This window comes from Podarcis pityusensis (genome assembly GCF_964106645.2).
Source record: "Podarcis pityusensis genome assembly, chromosome: 8".
NCBI lineage: Eukaryota > Metazoa > Chordata > Lepidosauria > Squamata > Lacertidae > Podarcis > Podarcis pityusensis.
The window spans coordinates 58,192,981-58,214,256 of NC_138033.1; the positions used below are offsets into that span (position 1 = coordinate 58,192,981).

At 43.4% G+C, this 21,276-nt stretch overlaps 1 long non-coding RNA gene across 1 annotated transcript; it reads right to left on the bottom strand.

Annotated features, from left to right (window-relative positions):
- Nucleotides 1-3,675: 3,675 nt before the first annotated feature.
- Nucleotides 3,676-20,783, bottom strand: LOC308482470. The gene is made up of 3 exons (XR_013989293.1): nt 20,600-20,783; nt 5,391-5,644; nt 3,676-3,919 (listed from the first exon to the last, which is right to left on the bottom strand). It is a non-coding gene; the product is annotated as an uncharacterized lncRNA (long non-coding RNA).
- Between the last annotated feature and the right edge of the window lie 493 nt (nt 20,784-21,276).

Consider the following 21,276-nt stretch of genomic DNA (forward strand, 5'->3'; position numbering starts at 1 on the left):
GAAGCCCCAGTTTTCTCAGCTGCTGTACGTCAGGTGCGGGCAAATGTTTAGACACAAGCAAAAGTATAGGCGTGCCTTTCCCTGAAAGGAAATGAAAAGTAAGGTTACTTTAAGGCTGTAGTTACAACGGAGGATTCAAGAAAGTGGAAAATCCATTCTTTCCTATCCAGGTATTTTGAGCAGAGACATTAAATTTGCTCAGAACTTCCGAAGGCACAAAGTTACGTGGAAGTGGGAAGTCTTGATTTGATGGAAGTCAGAAGCTAATGGGCCAAATCTGTCCAGGATGCGGAAAATATTATCTGCAGGGCCACCCTTTCCCCAAGGAATGCAGCTGGAAATTAATAGACCCCCATTGCCCCCACAGAAGCACAATTCCCAGAATGGTGCAACCATTGATTCCCCCTTCCCAGGGAACTCTGGAAATTGTAGCTCTGTGAGGGGGAATAGGGGTATCGTAAACACTCTCAGCCCCCTTAACAGACTACAGTTCCTGGGATTCTTTGGTGGAAGCTATGACTGTTTCTAAGTGGTATGGTACTCCTTTACATGTATAGTGCAGACTCAGCGTAGACTCACATTATCCATTCCATTCCTTTCAGTGTCCATCCCTTCACTCCCCCCCACTAACAGAAAGTCAATATCCTGCTTGGTTTTCAAATTTTTAAATTTAAAACTTAATGACTACCACCTTTGCCTTGAGTCCTGAGGTGTCACTGGACACAGGTTGGAGTGGCAGGCTGAAATAGTTTGGAGTGGGGCAGGAGGAGAAGGATGGCCAGGGGTGGGGGCTGAGACAGGAAAAGCTCTGTGAGGGAAACAGAGGTCTCCTAACAACTCCCAGAACCCTTAGCAAACTACAGTTCCCAGTATTCTTTGAGGGAAGCCATATTTAGAGTGGCATGATACCACTTTAAATGCATAGTGCAGACTCCCTATGAGGCAGGTTAGACTGGGAGGGGCCTCGTTCACACCACACATTTAAAGCATTATAATGCCACTGTAAGCAGTCATGGATTCTCCCCAAGAATCCTGGGAGCTATGGTTTGTTAAGGGTGCTGAGAGTTGTTAGTAAATCCCTATTCCCTCTCACCGAGCTACAGTTCCCAGCATGGTTTAACAAACTAGAGCTCCCAGAATCCTTTAAAGGAATCCATGTCTGTTTAAATTAGCATCATAAAAGCACTTTAAATGAACGGTGTGAAGGTGGCCAGAGTGTGGCTGCTCCAAAGTTACCCTGTGAGTGTCATGGCTGAGCGGGGACTTAAACCCTGGTCTTGCTGGGTTGATGGATCCTCTTAAACGACATTCGCTCCCAAATTTGCACAGGGACACCCTGCCTTTAGATAATTGTTGAGGCTGCAATCTCCCTCCTAAGTTAATATCACTACACCAGGCAGCCTGATGGCTCTAAAGACAGCTGAATGAGGCCAGCCCGGCGATGCTGTTGTGAGAAACAGCTTCAAAATTATATTCATAAGTAGGCACACAGAGCTATCAAGCCCTCAGACAGAAGTGTACGCCTTGAGGCGCGGTGAGGGGGCAGAAGCCAGAACACCCTGTCATCCACTGTTCACATTACAACGACTTTGACAACGAAATAATTGGGAATTTGCGGGCCACCGAGACTCTGGATAGGCCTGTCTTATAATTAAATCCACACTGTTCTGAGAGCTGGTGCCCAGGCTGTGGGGAGACTTTGAGGTTAATAAGAAGATTTTTAAAAATCAATCTGTTATTTCATAGGTAGCCTGTGCAGAGATTGGAAGGAGAAAGAGAGAGAGAGAGAATATGTGCTTTCTTGCATGAAATACGGCGCTGGCAGCAGGAGAAATTTTGCACAAGCAGAATCCTTAATAATCAAGCTGCTTGATAGAACAGTGAGCAGGCCTTGCGGTTATCTAATCTGGAGAAGATAAAGGCATGAATGAGCTTTGTAGGGAGATTGGTGAGGAATACATACAAGGGAAGCACATGCATTTGTCAGCGGGGGGATTGGAAGGCTGTTTTATTTCTTCCTTTAGAGAAAGTCTCTTAAGTCTCTGTGAATTTGGATGGCAGCGCAAAGGATGGTTCCTATTCCTGTGATGCAGCTGAAAAATATTCACCTCCATATTGCTCAGTGATTCGTTCTCAGAAGTAAGAGATGGGGGGAAGAGGTGGTGGTGGGGAGGAGGAGGACTTTGGTCTGCCTGCAAGAAAAGAAGAAAGATCCTCTGACCCTGAAGCCCTTCTTCCTCGTCTCAGAATATGTGTAAGTGAGTTGGAAATGTTCTTTGCCAGTGCTCAAAGACATTCTCTGCTACCTCTGATGTGCACAGGCTGTCAGCTTTGATGCCTTCTCAGCTAATTCTTTAAAGGATTGGGTTGGAAGGACCACTGCTCCCATATTAATCTGCCCTCTTTAAAAGATCTGCGATGGAGTACCATTTCTGGCTTCCAACATGTTTAGAAGCCATAGGGGTGATGACTTTATACAAGGCCTTATTGAAGGTGGCCCCCTGATTATACCTGTGAGGGAGAGCTCTGGGTAGTGAAATCACCCCAGGAGATGTCACTCAGCTAAGAGTCTCAATGAGAGAGAAGCCTTTGCAGCCTGGAGAGGTCATTCTGCCCTCCCCTCCTGAAGACTCCATCTCTGAACTCTTGGCCTTGAAGAATGTGTACAGTTCTGGTCACCTCATCTCAAAAAAGACATTGTAGAGTTGGGAAAGGTTTAGGAAAAAGCAACCAAAATGATCGAGAGGAAAGGTTGCAGTATTTGGGACTTTTTAGTTTAGAGAAAAGGCAAGTAAGAGACAACATAATAGAAGTTTATAAAATTATGGATGAAGAAAGTAGATAGAGAAAAGTTTTTCTCCCCCTCTCTTGACACAAGAACTCATGGACATCCAATGAAGCTGAATGTTGGAAGATTCAGGGCAGATAACATATAGCATATAGAAAAACTATGGAACTTGCTCACACAGGAAGCAGTGATGGCCAGCAACTTGGATGGCTTTAAAGGGGAAGCCACAGTTAGTGGAAGCCACAGGAGCAGAGAGAGCTAGTGTGCTCAGTTCCAACTTGCAGGCTTCCCACAGGCTTCTGGTTGGCCACTGTGAGAACAGGATGCTGGAATAGATGGGCAATTGACCTGATCCAACAGGCTCTTTCTTATGTTGTTAGAAGCCTCATCACCAACTGCACTGGAGCCCACACCTGAAGATTTGAGCAGGGCCCCTGAAACACCAAGAGCTTCCCCAGAAGGAGGAGAACCATGGCCTATTTAAATTCAACATAGGATTCAGAAGTTTGCTGGAGCAATACCCTGTACGCCTGGTCTTGAGTGCCTTTATCCAGCCTGAACTTTTCCTAACTCCACTTAGAACTGTTCATGGACCTAAGCTGAATTCATCTCCCACTTTTTTTGGTTCTCCCTCCAGTCACCATGACAGGACTGCATCATGTACCTCCATGAACATTTGGTCTTTGGAAAACCTCAGAAAGACGACAATACCAATGATTAGAAGAAATGGCCACCTCTGTCCATGACCTTGTTACTACTAAAGGAGACAATTGTGCAGGATGCATGAGGGCCATGAAATGAAAAGCTTGGTAAGCAGAATCAAGAGAAAGGCTACAGTAAGACTGATTTATAGCTCTGTCAAAATCAAGTTAGAAACTCACTTGTTTAGCCCACATTTGACTCAAGCTTTGTCGAATGTGCAGATTCCCTGTCATGGCTGAATAGATGTCTGCCCACTGCAGTTCAATATAGTGATGCTTTGTCTGACTGGTTTCCTTCCCTCCAGTTCCATTGCTCTTCTCTGTATCCCACTTGCGGCATGTGCATGTTTAGTTGGAATGAGAAAAAGGAGTCTTTGTTTTTATTTATGTTGTTCATCCCATTGATTTGAATTTGTTCAATGCTCGGTACCTTAGAAAATTAAAACAATACAAATACAAATGTAATACACTTTGGAACTCCCTGGCAATTGACACCAGGCATGGACCTTTGCTGTACTCTTTCTGGCTCCTGCTTAAAACATTTTTGTTTCAGCAAAAACAACAAAAAAATTTTTTGTTTTATCCAGACAGAGATGCTGCCATGTTTTTTTTAAAAAAATTAACCATTTTTAAATGTTTTGGATTGTTTTAGACTTTGTTTCTTGGCCATTTTAACATTTCTTGTAAACCTCCAAGAGGCTTATACATAAAATAGGGTTGCCATATTTCAAGAAATAAAAATCTGGACAGAAAAAGTTGTTGTGCTTTCTTTGGGAAACTTGTTGTTGAGCTTTTTTGGGGATGTATGACAACCCTAACATAAATACAAATAAATAATAAAACAATACCAATCTCAAAAATCTAGCATAAAACAGTACCAACATGAAAGTCCTAAAATGCAAGATGGCCCCATGGTCTGTTTCCCTTGTTGATTCAGCATCTTTCCCCTACCACAACAATCTTCTTTCCACTTGGTCATTTTTAGTTCTATCCAGTTGATAAAGGAGAAGGAGAAAGTTCTGCTCTTCTGATGGAAGAAGACTACCTAAGCTGTAAGGTGACCTGCTACAGGGGAAGGAGACAATAAGAACTGACTGTCTGGGTTACCCTAGAGCCATCTGGTCTAGCATGTTGCTTCCAACAGTGGGCAACTGAATGCCTCTATGGACACTTACCCAGGCCTTCCTCATCCTACAAATACAAGTGTGATGTAAGTTCTCTCCTACAGTCCTTCATATCATAAAGCAACCAGGTTTAAGCTGCAATTCAGAGGTGCAAATCTATTTACACAACCACCATTCACACCAGACATCTTCCACAGGCTTCCCTTTCAGCAGCTGCTCCCACCAGCACTGTAGCTGCTTTTCATATTGGCATGGGAAAGGCTATAAGGCTGGGTGGGGGACCTCAGGGCCACCTGTAGCCTGCTAAGCCTCTCTAACTAGCCAATGGGACTCTCAACAGGCCACTCCACTCATTCAGGCCACACCCATCACTGGCTCCACTTTGCACCTTTCATGAGGGCTTCTTCCTGGCTGGAATGTCTCCTTGAACTCTGATCATGCATCTTCCTTGCTTGGAGGACACAGAGGGGTGTGTGAATGCGTTAAAACTAGCCTACTGTACAAAGGTAAATTTTATATTAATTGCGCTGCCTACTTTTGCCCCTGGCCACACCAACCACTTGCATGTGGCCCCCAGATTTCCCAGGTGGGAATGTGGCCCCTAGGCTGGAAAGTACCTTCCAAATACTCAGGATAACCACCATAAGAACATAAGAAGAGCCTTTTGGGTCAGGCTAATGGCCCATCTAGTCCAGCATCCTGTTCTCACCGTGGTCAACCAGATATCTATATGGGAAACTCACAAACAGGACCTGAGCACAAGAGCATTTGACTCACCTGTGATTCCCAGCAACAGGTGTGATGCCTCTGATAGTGGAAATAGAACATAGCAAAGGAGCCTGGTAGCCATTGATAGCAATCCAAGTTGGCTCCTCCATCTGGTTTCAGTATACCATAAATATCAGAGCTGGTTCTCACATCACTTAATGTATGATGAGAAGTGGGGACCAAAACATCTGGAGGGCACTAGGTTGGGGAAGGCTTCTCTTCTGCCATTTGTTAAGGTAAAAATTAACATCCGGTCTGCAGAACTGAAGGCAAGGACATAAATTAAGTTGTAGAACATTTTTTCCACAAGAACTCTAATTTTGGTAACCCGACGTAAAGAATGCATCTCTTGATAGTAGGAGCCAGAGGAAAAGCCACTCAGAGTGTAAGAAATCTTGCAGATGGCACAGCAAAGACTTTGACATGTAATCCAACACAGCATAAAACTAAATGAGTTCTGTGGGACTTTGAAATTATACTTCCATATGGCTGCTGTTAGAGTGAGTCACCAGAGACTGCCTTCAAGTTTTGTCGAACACTGCTTATAATAAAAGTTTATCATCTAAGAGAGAAAAGTAGATTACTACAATAATCTTTTAAAGGGAGGTGGAGTCTATTATCAAAGGAGTTCGGTTAAATATCCCTTGTTAACAATTGCCACTCAGCTGGGGACCCGGCCTTTGTGTCATGCAAATCCAGTTGTTAGTAGCAGCAGGTGGCAAAATTTGATCAAAGGACAACAGAGGGGCAGCTGTAGACAAAATAATGCAAAATGCAGCAGCAGGAGGAGGAGGAGGACACTGATCTGCAAAGTGTGCTAGTTCTGGCAAAGAGGGTCTGGCATCTGGATGCAATCTGTCTGGGAGATGCACCTCTTTGCCACCCTAAAATGAGACACAATCCAAGCACAGACGGGTGTTCTATGCTGTATGGCAGGAGTAGGAAATTTAATCTTACTGGCAGCTGGATTCTAACTTCCCCCACTCCAGAATTTGCAACCTCACAAATTCCATTATGAGAGGGATTGAGGGTTGCATGCTGCCTTTATTTCCCTTCTTCAAAAATTCCCTTCAGAACTTCAGGAAGAGTGTATCCAGCTACTCACAGCCTGAGCAGCTAGTGTGCAGGGCTTCTTTTCACTGCACCTACTGATACATATGGAAGTGAGAGCTGGACCATAAAGAAGGCTGATCGCTGAAGAATTGATGCTTTTGAATTCTGGTGCTGGAGGAGACTCTTGAGAGTCCCATGGACTGCAAGAAGATCAAACCTCTCCATTCTGAAGGAAATCAGCCCTGAGTGCTCACTGGAAGGACAGATCCTGAAGCTGAGGCTCCAATACTTTGGCCACCTCATGAGAAGAGAAGACTCCCTGGAAAAGACCCTGATGTTGGGAAAGATGGAGGGCACAAGGAGAAGGGGAAGACAGAGGACGAGATGGTTGGATAGTGTTCTCGAAGCTACCAGCATGAGTTTGACCAAACTGCGGGAGGCAGTGGAAGACAGGAGTGCCTGGCGTGCTCTGATCCATGGGGTCACGAAGAGTCGGACATGACTAAACGACTAAACACAACAACAATTGATACATATAGATCACTGCTGTTTACATGGGGGCAGCCATGGTTTTATTATGTTCAATTCCCCCAGGAGCAATGGAATGCCATCAGGTCTCCTTGCTCCAAGGAAACTTGTTCCATGTGATGGCAAGAAGCCCCATATGCTCGCCACTATGGCTGACTGGAAGGGGAACAGAGATAATGTAAGCATTTTCAATTGTCTTTTAAATGTGTGTTTCCAGGTGGATTTTCATAGGTTTTCTATTAAATACCCACCTGGAAATTGGATAGACTTATTTATGTCCCCTCTGAAATCTGGGGTATTTTGACAGATAGCTAATGAAGAGAAACAAGTTGATTCTAATGTTGCCTTTTGCATTTTAAAGAAACAAAATATCTGAAAAATATCTGAAATATCTGAAAATGAAAGTAACTTTCCTTTGCCTTTAAAAAAAAAAAAATGGATACAAATAGAAATTGTCTCCTTTAGAGGGAGCTTGTTAAATTGTTGCTGCAGTATACTTGAGGACCCAACATCTGTGAGATTAAGATCGTGGGAACAGTCTTTTCTGACCTTGACCAAAGATGAGCTGGGAGGAAGACTGGGTGCTTGCTTTATGCAAGACAAATGCCTTGCTGGAACAGATGCACGAGAAGATGGACTTGATGAATGAGAAAATGGATTTGACTGTTGTGGTTAATAACTGTGGACAGACGGGGAACATTGATACAGAAATCATCCAGGGACCAACCTATGAATCTGTACTGACTGGGCAAGTGCAGATGACAATGGAGGAGGATGCGGTTGCACCTCAAATAATACAAATGGAGAGACCCGAGGCCCTACAGGAGCATAAGCCGCTGTCATTGAAGATTGAAGTTGGAGTGGGCCAGGGGGAGTTTGGAGCTGAGGAGGTTCCTAACCTTGGAGAGACCTTGAAATATGATTTTAAATGCTGTTTGGATTATATCGAGGACTGTGGGGAGTGGGACTGTGGGGAATGGGGGGGCTGGATGAAGGGAGATGGAGACAATTTTGGGTTGGAATCCCCCAGAGACCTACTCCTCAATGAGAAAGGAAAGAAATTAAGAAAGAGACCAACAAAAGACAAGGAAAAGGGCAAGTATAAACAAGAAGAAGAAGAACTGCAGAAGGGACATGGAAGAGACTTAAGGGCCTCGGACATAAGGCTTCCAGGTCGATGGACTAGATGGAATGGACAGTAAGGACTGACACGATCCGAGACCAGGAAGAAGAGACGCTGGATGAAGATTGGAAGAAAATTTATAAAGGAAACTTTTTATTTAGAATTAGCTTAATGAATATTAGGGAAAATGTTGGAATGAAACTATATGACTCTAGCAGAAATGATATCAGGAGCTATGTATATTTGAAAACTAAGATTCAAGCTTTAAGGTATTTTGGGGTAAGATAAGGTTAAATAAATTAAGGTAATTTGAATAACAGAATATGGGGAAAGATGGAAAGGTTTTGTTGAGTTAATTATTAGGTTAAATTGTTAAGATAAATTTTTTAACAAAAATTGAGAAAGATGGAAAGAATTTGCTGAAACAGTTAATTAAACTAGAATACAAAAAGAGAGGTGTGAGGAGGTCAATGAAACAAGCAAATGGAAGTTATAGATATGCAATTTGGGATTTGTGTCCCCCCCCCTTTTTTATTTTCTTTTGCTGTATTGTTGTATTGGTTTTTATGTTTTGCGTTTTTCTCTTCTTTTTATGTATTGTAGTGTTGTTTTTTATTTTTTATTTTTTTTGTAATTCTGAAATTATTAATAAATATTATTTTTAAAAAAATGAAATCTGGGGTACACTGAACTTGAATGGGTCCATCCCACCCTCCCCTGGACAGACTCCAGTTTATCAACAGCCTTCTTAATATGTGGTGCCTGTAACTGGGCGCAGTTTAAAATGGGAGTTTGTAAAATCACAGTAAATGCTGCTGTATACTGAACTGCTACCTTGAACCCATGGCCTTGCCGATAATGCCACCAGGACAGGTCTTTAGGACAGAAGCCCAGGGCCCAACTCAGCAGTATGAGCAGGAAGGTCCCCAAATGAAGCAGTGCTTACCACATTTTAAAGTAAGGCAAGTAATACACATTACCATCCAGAGAACCTCTTCCCCTCTTTGGTTAAGCCATAAAGTCCAGAGTCTAAAATGACCTACCTGCACCACAGGATCAAGCAAACAGACAGTGGGGATGGAATACCTGTGATGAAGGAAAAGGTGGTGGTCTCCATTTGATATACAGAAGCCAATTGGGTTACTAGTTAACATTGGTGATGGGGCAGTGTCCTCCATTGCACCAGGTTAACTTAGGGGTGCAGGGAAGAGCGCATGGCAAATACAGCTCAGTCCTTGCTCACCACTCCGCCTGGTGGCTGAAGTAGCACTGGCATGAATCACAAGAATGCATAGGCACACAGGATGCCTGATGGTGTTTGTAGCCTGGACTGGCTGTCTCTCTGTCTTTTTTCCTAATGTCTTTGACATGTTAAGGGAAGGCAATTAGGTGAGTAAGCCAGACAACCTAGACCAACAACAAATAAGCATCACCAACACCTGGGTGCTGGTTCAGGCGATTAGGAATGGCAGGTGTGGAAGCTTGGGGGAACCACTGGGGAAATTGATACTGTTACCCCACCCATCAGCACCTCCTAACTAAGGCAGACACTGAATATACTGTGCGATCACTAGGGATGCAATTTCATAAAGCATGCATTGTATGCAGCGCTGTTTCCATTCTGCTGCAGTTTGTCTTCCATCAAAACCTACATTATTCCTCTGTGACTAAATTGCATAACTTACGTAATTAACTATAAAAAAATCCTTCCAGTAGCACCTTTAAGACCAACTAAGTTAGTTCTTGGTATGAGCTTTCGTGTGCAAGCACACTTCTTCAGATGGAAGGATTTTTTTATTTTGACTATGGCAGACCAACACGGCTACCTATCTGTAACTGTAATTAACTATGTAAGTTACCTTGTCATTGTCAATATGTTTTCCCATCCCATTCATTTCAATTCAATGAAAGCACAATGCAAATGTGGAGAGGGGATATGTTGTCAATTACACATTGTTTGTATTCACTAGGCTAATTTCCATTCTGGACATGGGATAAATAAGTGCACATCAGCAATTTCTGTTTCCATTTCCGTCAGTATTCACCGGCATCCCAAGTGATCACCGTAAATGGCGGCACCAAAAGCAACATTTGAATGGCTTCTTCGCCTCCTTTGCTACCCACTGGGAGGCTGAAAATAAACTGGCATGTGAAGCTGTATTTCAGCAGGTGACCTCCTGTGCCCCCCTTTGGCTTAAAAACCCACCGGCAAAGAAAAAGAACATTGACTGCTGCAATCAGCTGAAACATTTCTAACGATAAAAAGTAATTATTCTCTATCAACTGGGAAGTGTAACTTTAGACAGCCGAGGACTTTACAGACCACCCTCTTATAATTGAAACACAGGGAAAGGGAGCCATCATGATGATTAATATAAATTCCTGCCAGAGGGACTCAGAAGAACTCCGCATGGGGTCAGGGACAAATTTTTATACCCAGAGCAATCGCAACGCTGTGAATGTTCATTTTGAACTTTGCAAGCTGAGCCTACAGATCTCTTTTATTGCCACTCAGCCATTCCTTCTGCAAGAGTTTTGCATGGGTGTGTGTGTGTGTGTGTGTGTGTGTGTGTGTGTATCCACCTCTATTGCAAATCAGAGAAGGAGGCAAAATACAAAATAAATGTAAGGTGCCTAGTGGTTCTCAAGATTCTTTTTGGTACTCCTGCAAACTTTGGTGTTTTGCCATGCCTCACAATACCACCCTCTTGTGCATGGAAGGCACTGTTTTGGCTGCTTAAGCAATGACACTCACCCTGAGCATTGTAAATAGGCCGTTATGGTTGGGCCCAGAAGCTGCAGTGGATTAAGAGAAGCAAAACTATTCTGCATTTCCAAATGCTTACAAGGCCGCTAGAGAATAGTGAGCCTATCCTGGCAGTTATTGCTGTGGCATGCTAACAGCAGGCCACGTGTCATGGGACTGAAGAATACCATCAAATTTTAAATATCTCTACAGTCATATCTCTAGAGAGTCTGGCACTGTTTTCATTTCTGCAGACCTTCCTTTGACTTCGCAGTAACAAGAGGCTGGGATTCTCAGGGGAGCAATTGCTTCTTAAATGTCTGCCATTTCCAAATCTTCTCTGGATGGTAGTTTGTATTTAGCTAATTAATTTAGAGTTTGCACAGAACAAAACCCTGATCTGTGCTGCACCTTCGAGCATCCTCGGGAAGAATTGCGAACACAGTCCTTTCCCCCCACCCCTTAAAACCATCATTCAACTTGCAGAAAGCAGCATAGAAGAAAATAAAGCACAGACAGCTCTGATAGTAAGGGAGATAAAGCAGCTCCTTAAACTCAACGGAAACCATCAATTTTGCAAAATCATCAGAATTTGTTTTAACACAGTTGTTGCGCGTGCATTATATATAGCAAATTGCAAACCTGATACGATATCGGGGAAAGCATATTGCTCTCTGCTCAGATAAACGCATGAAATGATAACCCTTTTCATCAGGGAGGCAAATAAATACGGTGTGTGTATCTCTCAAACCATAAATCCAGTTATTGACTAGAAATTATCAACAGCAGGATATTTGTCCCAGAGGATCGCACGAAGCTTCCTTAGGGAGACTGTCCAGTTAGGGAACAGCCATAGTTCAGTCCTAGAGCTCATGTTTTGCTTGCAGAATCCTCAACAAATCAAATCCTCCACATCTCCACTTTTTAAAAAAGAAAGGAAACATTAAAAAAATAAAGGAGTAGGTATCAGTAACAGCAGCCAGAGCAAAACGGAAGCACTTGTAGCCAGGAAGTCAAAGAGGCATTTGACAGTAGACTGAGGTTCATCTAACAGAAAATACTCCTCTGGGCCTACTGGGCACTGTCATGAGCGTTACATCCCCATATGTCTGCTGGAGTTGTAAAGAGCCACAAGCAAACATAACCCACCTCCTATGGAGGTGCCCAGTTGTCAAAACCTTCTGGAAGGGAGTACAGACTAGAAATAATTTGGTCCTGGAGTATTGCATCCAGTTCTAGGCACCAGAGTTTAATAAGGGTATTGATATGTGCAGAGGAGGGTGACCAAGAAGATAATCAAGCCTTATGAGGGAAAGTTGAGGGAGTTGGGTATATTCAGCCTTGAGAAGAGCAGACTGAGAGGTGATGACTACCATATCAAATATCTGAAGGGCCGTCACATGGAAGATGCAGCAAGCAGCTTCTGCTGCTCCGGAGGCTAGGACCCACACCAATGAATTCTAATTGCAAAAAAGGAGATTCCGACAAAAAGACCCAATAAGAACTTTCTGGTGGTAAGAACTGTTTGACGGTGGAACGGACTCCCTCAGAAGGTGAACTCTTCTTCCTTGGAGGTTTTCAAGCAGTGGTTGGATGGCCACCTGTCAGGTACTCTTTAGACCAGGCACCCCCAAACTCAGCCCTCCAGCTGTTTTGGGACTACAATTCCCATCATCCCTGTCCACTGGGCCTGTTAGCTAGGGATGATGGGAGTTGTAGTCCCAAAACAGTTGGAGGGCCAAGTTTGGGGATGCCTGCTTTAGACATTGCATGTAAATCGTTACCCTCAACATCGACTATGTTCATGCCTCTAAATCTAGGTTCTTCACAGAAACAGTATACCTACGGAGATGTGTATGGAGAGAAATATGTCTACTACCCAAAGGCAGCAACTATGCAGGCATATTTCTCCCAAGTCACTAAAGCAGTTAATTAGTCATAACACTAAATCATTAATGTATTCATTACCTCAAAAGTCAGGGGAATGATATCGGTGATGGTAAGGGTCATTTTGTATGCAAGTCATTAACCCAAGCTAGACTCAGGTCAAAAGGCCATCTCTTTCTAAAGTCCTTGGCCCAAATGCTTATCTAGAACATGGTCCAACAGTGGCAAGCAAAGAGCTTTCATATTCCACCTCACTGTTTGCTGTTGTCATTCCCATTTGTAGGTTCTGTAATTCTACATATACTTACCCAGACCCTAATATTGTCTTCTGAGGCCCTTATTCAGTTACCTATGTCAAAATGAAATCCACTATGTGGCTAGAACAGAGAAGGCCTTCTCAGTGTTGGCCCCGCAGTAATGGAACACTCTCCCCAGAGAATATCACCTGACTTTTCCACTCATAATATTTTTAGTGCTTGCTAGACCTGTTGTGATGATGCTATGGATTTATTCTGCTTTCACCCTGTTGCTGATTTTAGATTTTATTTTTATTTTCTATGGTTTGATTTTTATTTTTATTTTACTTGTAAACTGCTTAGAAAACATTTGCAACTGGGTGATATCAAATGATTGGACACATGGGAAAGCATACCCTCCAATATTTCTCTGATGAAAACAGGGACATCTGATTCCATAATGATAATCTTACTATTTATGCTCCACACATCTTACTGGGTTGCCCCAGCCACTCTGGGCAGCTTCCAACATATATAAAAACATAATAAAACATTCAAAATAAACTTCCCTATACAGGATTGCCTTCAGATGGCTCGGGGGTCGGATAACTCCATACCCTCCAACATTTCTCTGATGAAAATAGGAACATCCTAAGGAAAAGCAGGACATTCTGGGATCAAATCAGAAACCAGGATGGCTTCTCTAAATCAGGGTCGTCCCTGGAAAATAGGGAAACTTGGAGGGTCTGAGAAAGCCTGTCAGAAGAAAAACGTCCTCCAAATGTTTCTGGAAAATGCAGCTAGTGGGTGTCTGTCATTTCTTGACAGGGATGCTATTCCACAGAACGGGCCAGCCACACTAAAAGTCCTGCTTCAAGTTATTAGGTAGTGGGCTTCTGAAATCTGTGGAATGTGCAGAACAAGCTCTTTCACAGACTGCAGCGATCTTCTGAGTGTACAAGGCAGTCTCTCAAGTATCATTATAGTTATTGTTGTTGATGCTAATAATATAATAGGTAGATGCTACATCCTTTCAGTTTGAATTTAGAACACCAGACAGCAAGGAGGGTAATAAAAAGAGAGAGAAAGGGCTGGAGTATAAGCATGGAGGTTATTAGATGAAAAGCTTCCTTTGAAACAAATTATAACTTACAGCTTAGGCTCAACCCCAAATTATTGCCCTTTGCCAGAAGGCAGTCTGTAAATGCAAGATGGGCCACCACCTCTGGAACAACCTGGCAATCAGTAAGATTGCTGTTCGGCTGTAATAAGCAGGCTGCATCACACTGGGATACAGGAGGGTACATGGATTAGTCATCGGACGTGATGGGGAGAACCACCCCCATATGGATTTTATTTTTCCACTTTCCTAACAAGCATGCACCCCATCAGATCCTGAGCGTGCAAGCGACTCTCAAAGAAATATTTGGGGTTGTAGCAGACAGCTTGATGAAGATGTTGACCCAGTGTGTGGCAGCTGTGAAAAAAAGGCAAATTCCATTCCGTGCTAGGGATCATTAGGAACGGAACTGAAAATAAAGCTATTGATATCATAATGCAGTTATACAACTCTGTGGTGCTACTGCACTTGGAACACTAGAATATTTGGAGTTGTGGCTGCCTCATCTCATTATGTTCTTATGTTTAATTCTTAAGACAGACCATTCTGTCTAGTTCCTTTCTTTAGAAGGCCAGGGTTAAATCCTACCTTGGCTGTGTGTGCCTGTTTTCAGTAGGGAACAGGGGTGCACAGCCAAAGCAGCAGAATTTAGCCCTACTGATCAGCTTGTAAGCGGGGGTTAAATCAGTCTTGCAGTATTCCATGAAAACACCAGCTAAACAAATGCTCCTCACCTACATTTTAGTAGGACTTTGCAGGACCTTCAATGAAGGGGGAAAACATTTGTTTTAGGAGTACCTTACACCTGATCTCCCTATGACATCAAGTGAGTGGCAGGTTGATGGCTCTGTCTACCTGTCAGATATGGCCCACAAGACCAGTCCTGATAAGGATCTGGCCCAGGGATGCAAACAGGTTCCCTGCCTCAAATTCAGACTTATTCATTTATTTCATAAAATTTATATACTGCTTGATTGTAAAAAAAAAGCCTCACAGCAATTTACAATAAAGATGATGCAATAAACAATAAAATTGCCAAGAAGACTTCATAACAATAATTTAAGACTTCCAGAAAGTTAAAATAACAATAAACTAAAAACAGATTAAAACTTGCAATACAATGAAAGGGCCTCCCTGACATCAACAGGCAGGGAGTTTTGAAGTATAGATGCTACCACACTAGAATACTTAAGTTCTTACAAATGCAGAACAGGTACAGTATTATGTGGTAAAAGATAAAGGGACCCCTGGCCATTAGGTCCAGTCGCGGATGACTCTGGGGTTGCAGCACTCATCTCGCTTTACTGGCCGAGGGAGCCGGTGTACAGCTTCCGGGTCATGTGGCCAGTACGATCGGCAAGCCCTTGGCTCTGTGGTTTAGACCACAGCGCCACCCGCGTCCCATGTGGTAGCACTCTCCAAAAATCCTAAGACCTGCAGCCTTCACTTGGAAACAGCAGGAAGCCAGAACTCAAGCCACTCCGCTAGCAACCAGGCATTTCAGGTACTACTTGAACATTGCTTCCACTGGCATGTGTTTAATCAACACTGCGTTGGGTTTCCCCATTCTTGTCTCGGCATTTTCTAAAGTAATGTCAAACAGCAAGCCCTCAGATGCTTGGCAGAAGCTCTAAGCTAGACCCTATTAGAGATGTGGGAGAGGGGGAGCAGCTCCCAACCCTCCTGCTGCTACATAAACCACAACAGGGAGTATTAACACAGGTAACGAATGTGTGAGCACAGCCAGAATGTAGGGGATCATTACCGGAGAAACACAAACAAGCATGAGTCATGTTTCTATAGCAACCGGAAGACGTGGGGAGAAGCTGATGGTTCATCATGGCAGGTGATAATCGACTAGAATTTCCTCTTTGCTGGGTCTCCTCTTTCAGAAGGTGGTGCATTGCTCAGAATTGACTATCTGGACCCTGATACATCTTTGGTAGGAATGCCCCAAAGTTCAGAGGGTTTGACTCACTGTGTTTTCAATTATATCCGAGATTTTTGCACCAGGGTGGAGGCTGGGCTTATCTTCCTTTCCAATTCCAAAGGGCAAAATAAAGATCTTCCACGCAAGACTCTTGTCTGACACCTTCTGACTGTCACAAGCATGGGAATAGCACTTGACTGGAAGGCTGCAGAGGGGTGTAATGTGTAAATGGTACGACAGAGTATGGAACCTGGCATTGGCAGACAAGCTTAAGCAAAAATCTAGAATGGTGAAACTACCAAAGACACATTTGAGACTGATTGGTTCTTCTTTATTTCTTTTATTAAATTCCAATCCAAGGAGTCCAGGCCTCCTGCTATTCAAAAGTCCTTCTGGAGGAGCTCTGTGGCTTGATGAAGTCATGTATAAGACATGGAAGAAAGGAGAAATTACGAAGGAAGGGTATATATGAGTAGTCAACTGTTGAAGGGAAAAGGTCAGGTGGGCCTAAGCTCAGAATGAATGCAGGCTTGCAAAAGAGGTCAAAAATAATATTAAAAAGTTTCTTCAGCTATGTTCGAAGCAAGCTGGAGAGCAAGCAAGTACTAGGTCCCTTGCATGGAGAAGATGCAGAAATGCTATTGGGCGACAGAGAGAAGGTGGAACTGCTCAACCCCGACTTTGCCTCCATCTTCACTAAAAAGGAAGGGATGTCCAACCTGGTGATATTGGAATAAATGGTGTAAGGAGGGAGCTGCAGCCCAAGTTAGGAAAAGAGGTAGTAAGGGAAGACCTAGCTACTTTAAATGAATTCAGATCTCCAGGGCCTGATGAGCTGCATCCAAGGGCACTAAAGGAGCTTGCGGATGTAATCTCAGAGCCTTTGTCTGTGATCTTTGAGAATTCTTGGAGAACAGATCAGGTCCCAGCAGACTGGAGGCGGGTAAATGTTGTCCCCATCTTCAAAAATAGGGGAAAAGATGACCCATGTAACTACAGTGCACTTGACATCGATACAAGGAAAGGTCCTACAATTCCAGGTTCAGGTTTCTGCTCAGCTCTGAATTTCAGTGGTTGGCTTTGGGCCAGTCACTGTTGCCTCAACATAGCCTTACTTTAGACTAGCCTACTTGTCAGGGCTGTTGTGAGCATAAACCAAAGCTTGGAAGCATGGTGAAACACTAGAGCATGGCGGGGGGGGGGGCACTTGTAGAAAGGATGCCCACCACTGAGTATCAATGCTCCATTCATTTTGGGGATGGCAGGGAAGCTTTCACAGGAATCCCAAAAGAAAGCAATGACAACAATTCATAGATTTAGTCAAGCAGGTTAGTACAGGTAGGATATATAAATAAACAGAACAAAACTGAATGAGACATAAGATAAATCATGCACTCTGAAAGTCGTGAGCCAGCCAGGAAGCATGAAATGCAGAGGAGAATTAAAGAATGAGGGTGGGGTGGGGTTCTGCTATGGTCTGGCTGCTGATCTTTGATCTATGAATTTCTGGCAAGGGTAGAAGTAATTATCTGAAGCTAGAATCAAATTTCATTTCTGATCCAAAGGTGGCAGTGCCTGCTAACGTGATGGGAATCCCTAATGAGCAGCCCATCAGGTTATGGAAGGTATTATCTTTTGGAACGATCTTCTCCTTGGGTAAATCCAATCAGTGACAAGACCATTTTGTCACTGGAAGTGTGTTATGGAGACCGACGGAGAGAAAATGCAATGTTCCAGATTCTAGTACAAAATCACAGGAGCTGACATCTGTGTAATAGGGGTGTTTTTATTTTAAAAGCAAGTAGAACTTCCAAAAGAAGTAATAGAAATTGAATCTTAAATTCACTCTTTAGACTGTCCGCAAACTGGAAATCAGAAAGGAACTTACTGCAAGTGTTATAAAGAAAAAAAATGTTTATGGGTGCATGAATTTTGGGGATGGGGTGATGATAACCTGGCATAGATACAACAGATCTATTTATCATGCATTCTTTGCAATGACCAAGAGATCTGGAGAGTGAAAGGGAGCAGAAAGGGATGTGGGTACCAGCACCATCCCAGAATTTTAGAGTTGGAAGTGCCCAGGGAGGACATTTAGTCTACTCTCCTACTCAGTGCAGGAATCTTGCCAACCACAAAGTACTGCCTCACCTTAGAAAGGATATTGTGGAGATGGAAGAAGGTTCAGAAAAGGGAAAGCAAAATGATCCAGGAGATGGAGTATCTTCACTTTGAGGAAAGGTCACAACTTTTTTAGTTTAAAGAAAACCTGAGTAAGAGATGACATGTTCAAAGTGTGTACAATTATGTATGGTATGGAGAAAGTGGATAGAGGAAAGTCCCTCCCCCAACACTGGAACTCATGGACAGCCAATGAAACTGAGTGTTGGAAGATTCTGGGCAGAGAAAAGGAAGTACTTCATCACACAGCACATAGTTCAGCTATGGAACTCAACCCTCCAGGAGGCAGGATGGCCCCTAACATGGTTGGTTTTAAAAGAGGGTTAGACAAATTCATGGAGGGAAAGACTATTGATGGCTACGAGCCATGATGGCTATGTCGGAATCTCCGCACGACCGAGCTACTCCTCTGGTCGAGTCTTCGGAATCTCCTCCGACGGTGATTAATGACCTAAGCCTTTGATGAGGCTCCAGGCACGTTCCCATTACGCAGAGCATACAAACAGCAGCAGAAGGACGAGAAATGTGCGCTACATCGCTATGATTTATTTCTAACTACGCAGACAGAAAAGAATATACATCCTCTCTCTGTGAAAGGCAGAGAGCAACTGGAACAAAGAAAACAGGAAATTAGTAACATCAACATCCATCTCCCGTCTCCCGTGTGACTCCCAACAGTCTGGAATGTAAACAGAGTCTTGTGACTCCAAGCACTGCACAGTGGCATAATAGAAACCTAACAGGCTATGCTCTGCCTCCACAGTTGGAGGCATTAATGCTTCTGAATTCCCAGTTTCTGGGAATTAGAAGTGGGGAGAGTGCTGTTGAACTCAGGACCTGTTTGAATGTTTCTCACAGGCATCTGGTTGGCCACTGTGAGAACAGGATGTTGGACCAGATGGGCCACTGACTCATCACGTTCTTCTTATATTAGGTTCCTAATACTTTTTGCAGGTGGCCATTAAGCCTTTGCTCAAATACCTCCAGTTGAGGAGAGCACACCACCTCAAGATACCACAATATGCATGGGAACAAAAAGACGATGATCTGCTGTGAGACGAAGGAGCACTGATCCTGCCATCTGCCTGATCAACCATTAAACCTGGTGGGAAACAAACCTAGGCTGAAGTAGTTGTTATCTGACTACTACAGGGACTGGATGCTTTGAAACCATCTGCCCAATGAGCCAGGCAGCTATGCTCTAATTGGCACATATTTCTTTCCATTAAAGCCCGCTCCCTAAGTTTAAAAATGAGTCCTGGTTCCCCCTGAAATATGCAAGACTCTTGTCCCTGCACTTGGGGAAAACTATAAGGACGTCATTGCACACGGACCAACACCCTTGCTGTGTTGCTAACTGGAGATATTAATTAGGTATGTCTTCTTCTTTTTTTGCATACATTATTGATAAAAAAAAATTAAGCTGTTGGAAGCAGATGCCTTATCCAGCCCCAGCAAGTGTAGCAGTTCCTAAAGATATGTGGGTCTCCTTCCTGCCAAGATATATATAATCACATTTTTTGGATCTTCATGACAGTTTTTCAACAAAATACCAAACTGGTTTAGAGGAGGCTGGGAGCAGATGCCCACATTGCATCCTTAAATGAATGCTGTTTTGATAAAAATGTTTTATCTTCCTGACCCAGAAACACATGCATGTCCTGTACCAAGATAAGGAGTTGTGTTGTCAAGGGGCCTACTTGCAAATCTCTTACAGAAGCAGGAACTGACTGGTTGACAATCAGCTGCAGGAACACAAGGATAATCCGGGGGTAAACTGAGGAGGGCGGGGGATCTAACAATGAAGCATCAAGGTAATTGCTCTTCCCCTTCTGTTTGCAATCCCTGGCACACAGTCAGGGCTGGTCTGAGCACCTCACACCCTTGGGCAGCTTCTGGAGTCCTTGTGTCATGTGTCTGCTAGAAGAGTCCTCAGCAGAGGAGCACCAGGAGGACCCAGCCTTTCACCAAGTCCTGGAACAAGCTCCATCTGAGGGTGAGAAGCCAGGATAGTGTGACAAAGCCAAGATTTTTCACCTGATTTTTAAAGCACTGCCTTTCCCTCAGACTTGGGAACCATTTGGCCTCTGTGTCAAAGGCTGAATTGACCTTGAATTGACTGAATTGACTCCTCAGTCTGTTTGCAGGATCCTGGCTCCATGTCCCCAGATGGATCTTGCTGTAAGGCCAGAGATTCCTCTGACAAGTGATTGGAGAGAGAGGTTTGGAAGAGAAATTCTTACACTTTCATAGCACAGATAAGCACAATGGTGACTGCTACTGAACACATTTAGACTTGGTTAGATTTGTATCTGCCCTCATCCACCTTGAAACAAACATTCCCCACATAAAATACTTAGACTAGAATAAATCACAGACATTTAGCTTTGCAAATAAGTGACAGCTTTACTCACAGAGTTTCTAGACATTACAACAAACAATTCTTCATCTGCTGGCAGTAAAACAAAGATGAAAAAGGTTCCAAATGATTTAAAAAGAAAAGTGCTTGGTTTCCTTGCAAAAGGATCATGCAACCTTTGGTTTAGCAAAGATGCAGGCTTTAAAATCTCATTTTAGAAGGATTCAGTTCACTTTCAGGGCTTGTTCCAGGAAGCGCAAAGAGTAAAAGACTCAGAAGTGGGGGAATGGATTTGGGGAACAGAGACTGCTGTGAGCCTGCCAAGCCACACCCACTCTGGTAACTTGAGCTCAGGGCTCAAGTTAACCCTTTCATGCGTACAAGGGTGAGTCAGTAATTGCATATTACAACAACGAGGACTTGCCCAGGTGAGTCATGACACAAAATAACTATATCCTTCTCTTTCCCAGTATTCAGAGGCACCCTGCCTACTAATAATTGCATAGAATCAACAGGACTAGTAGCCACTGATAACTTTGTCCTTCATACATTTGGAAAATTCCATTTGATATACCAACTAAGCTGGTGGGAAATCACAACACCTTGTGATGTCGTGATTCTGGAAACCTATTCCAGAAGTTCATAATGCACTATGTCAGATGCGGGGAACTTTTGTCCCTCCAGTTGTTGCTGTACAACTCCCATCATCCCCAGCCATTGGCCATGCTTATA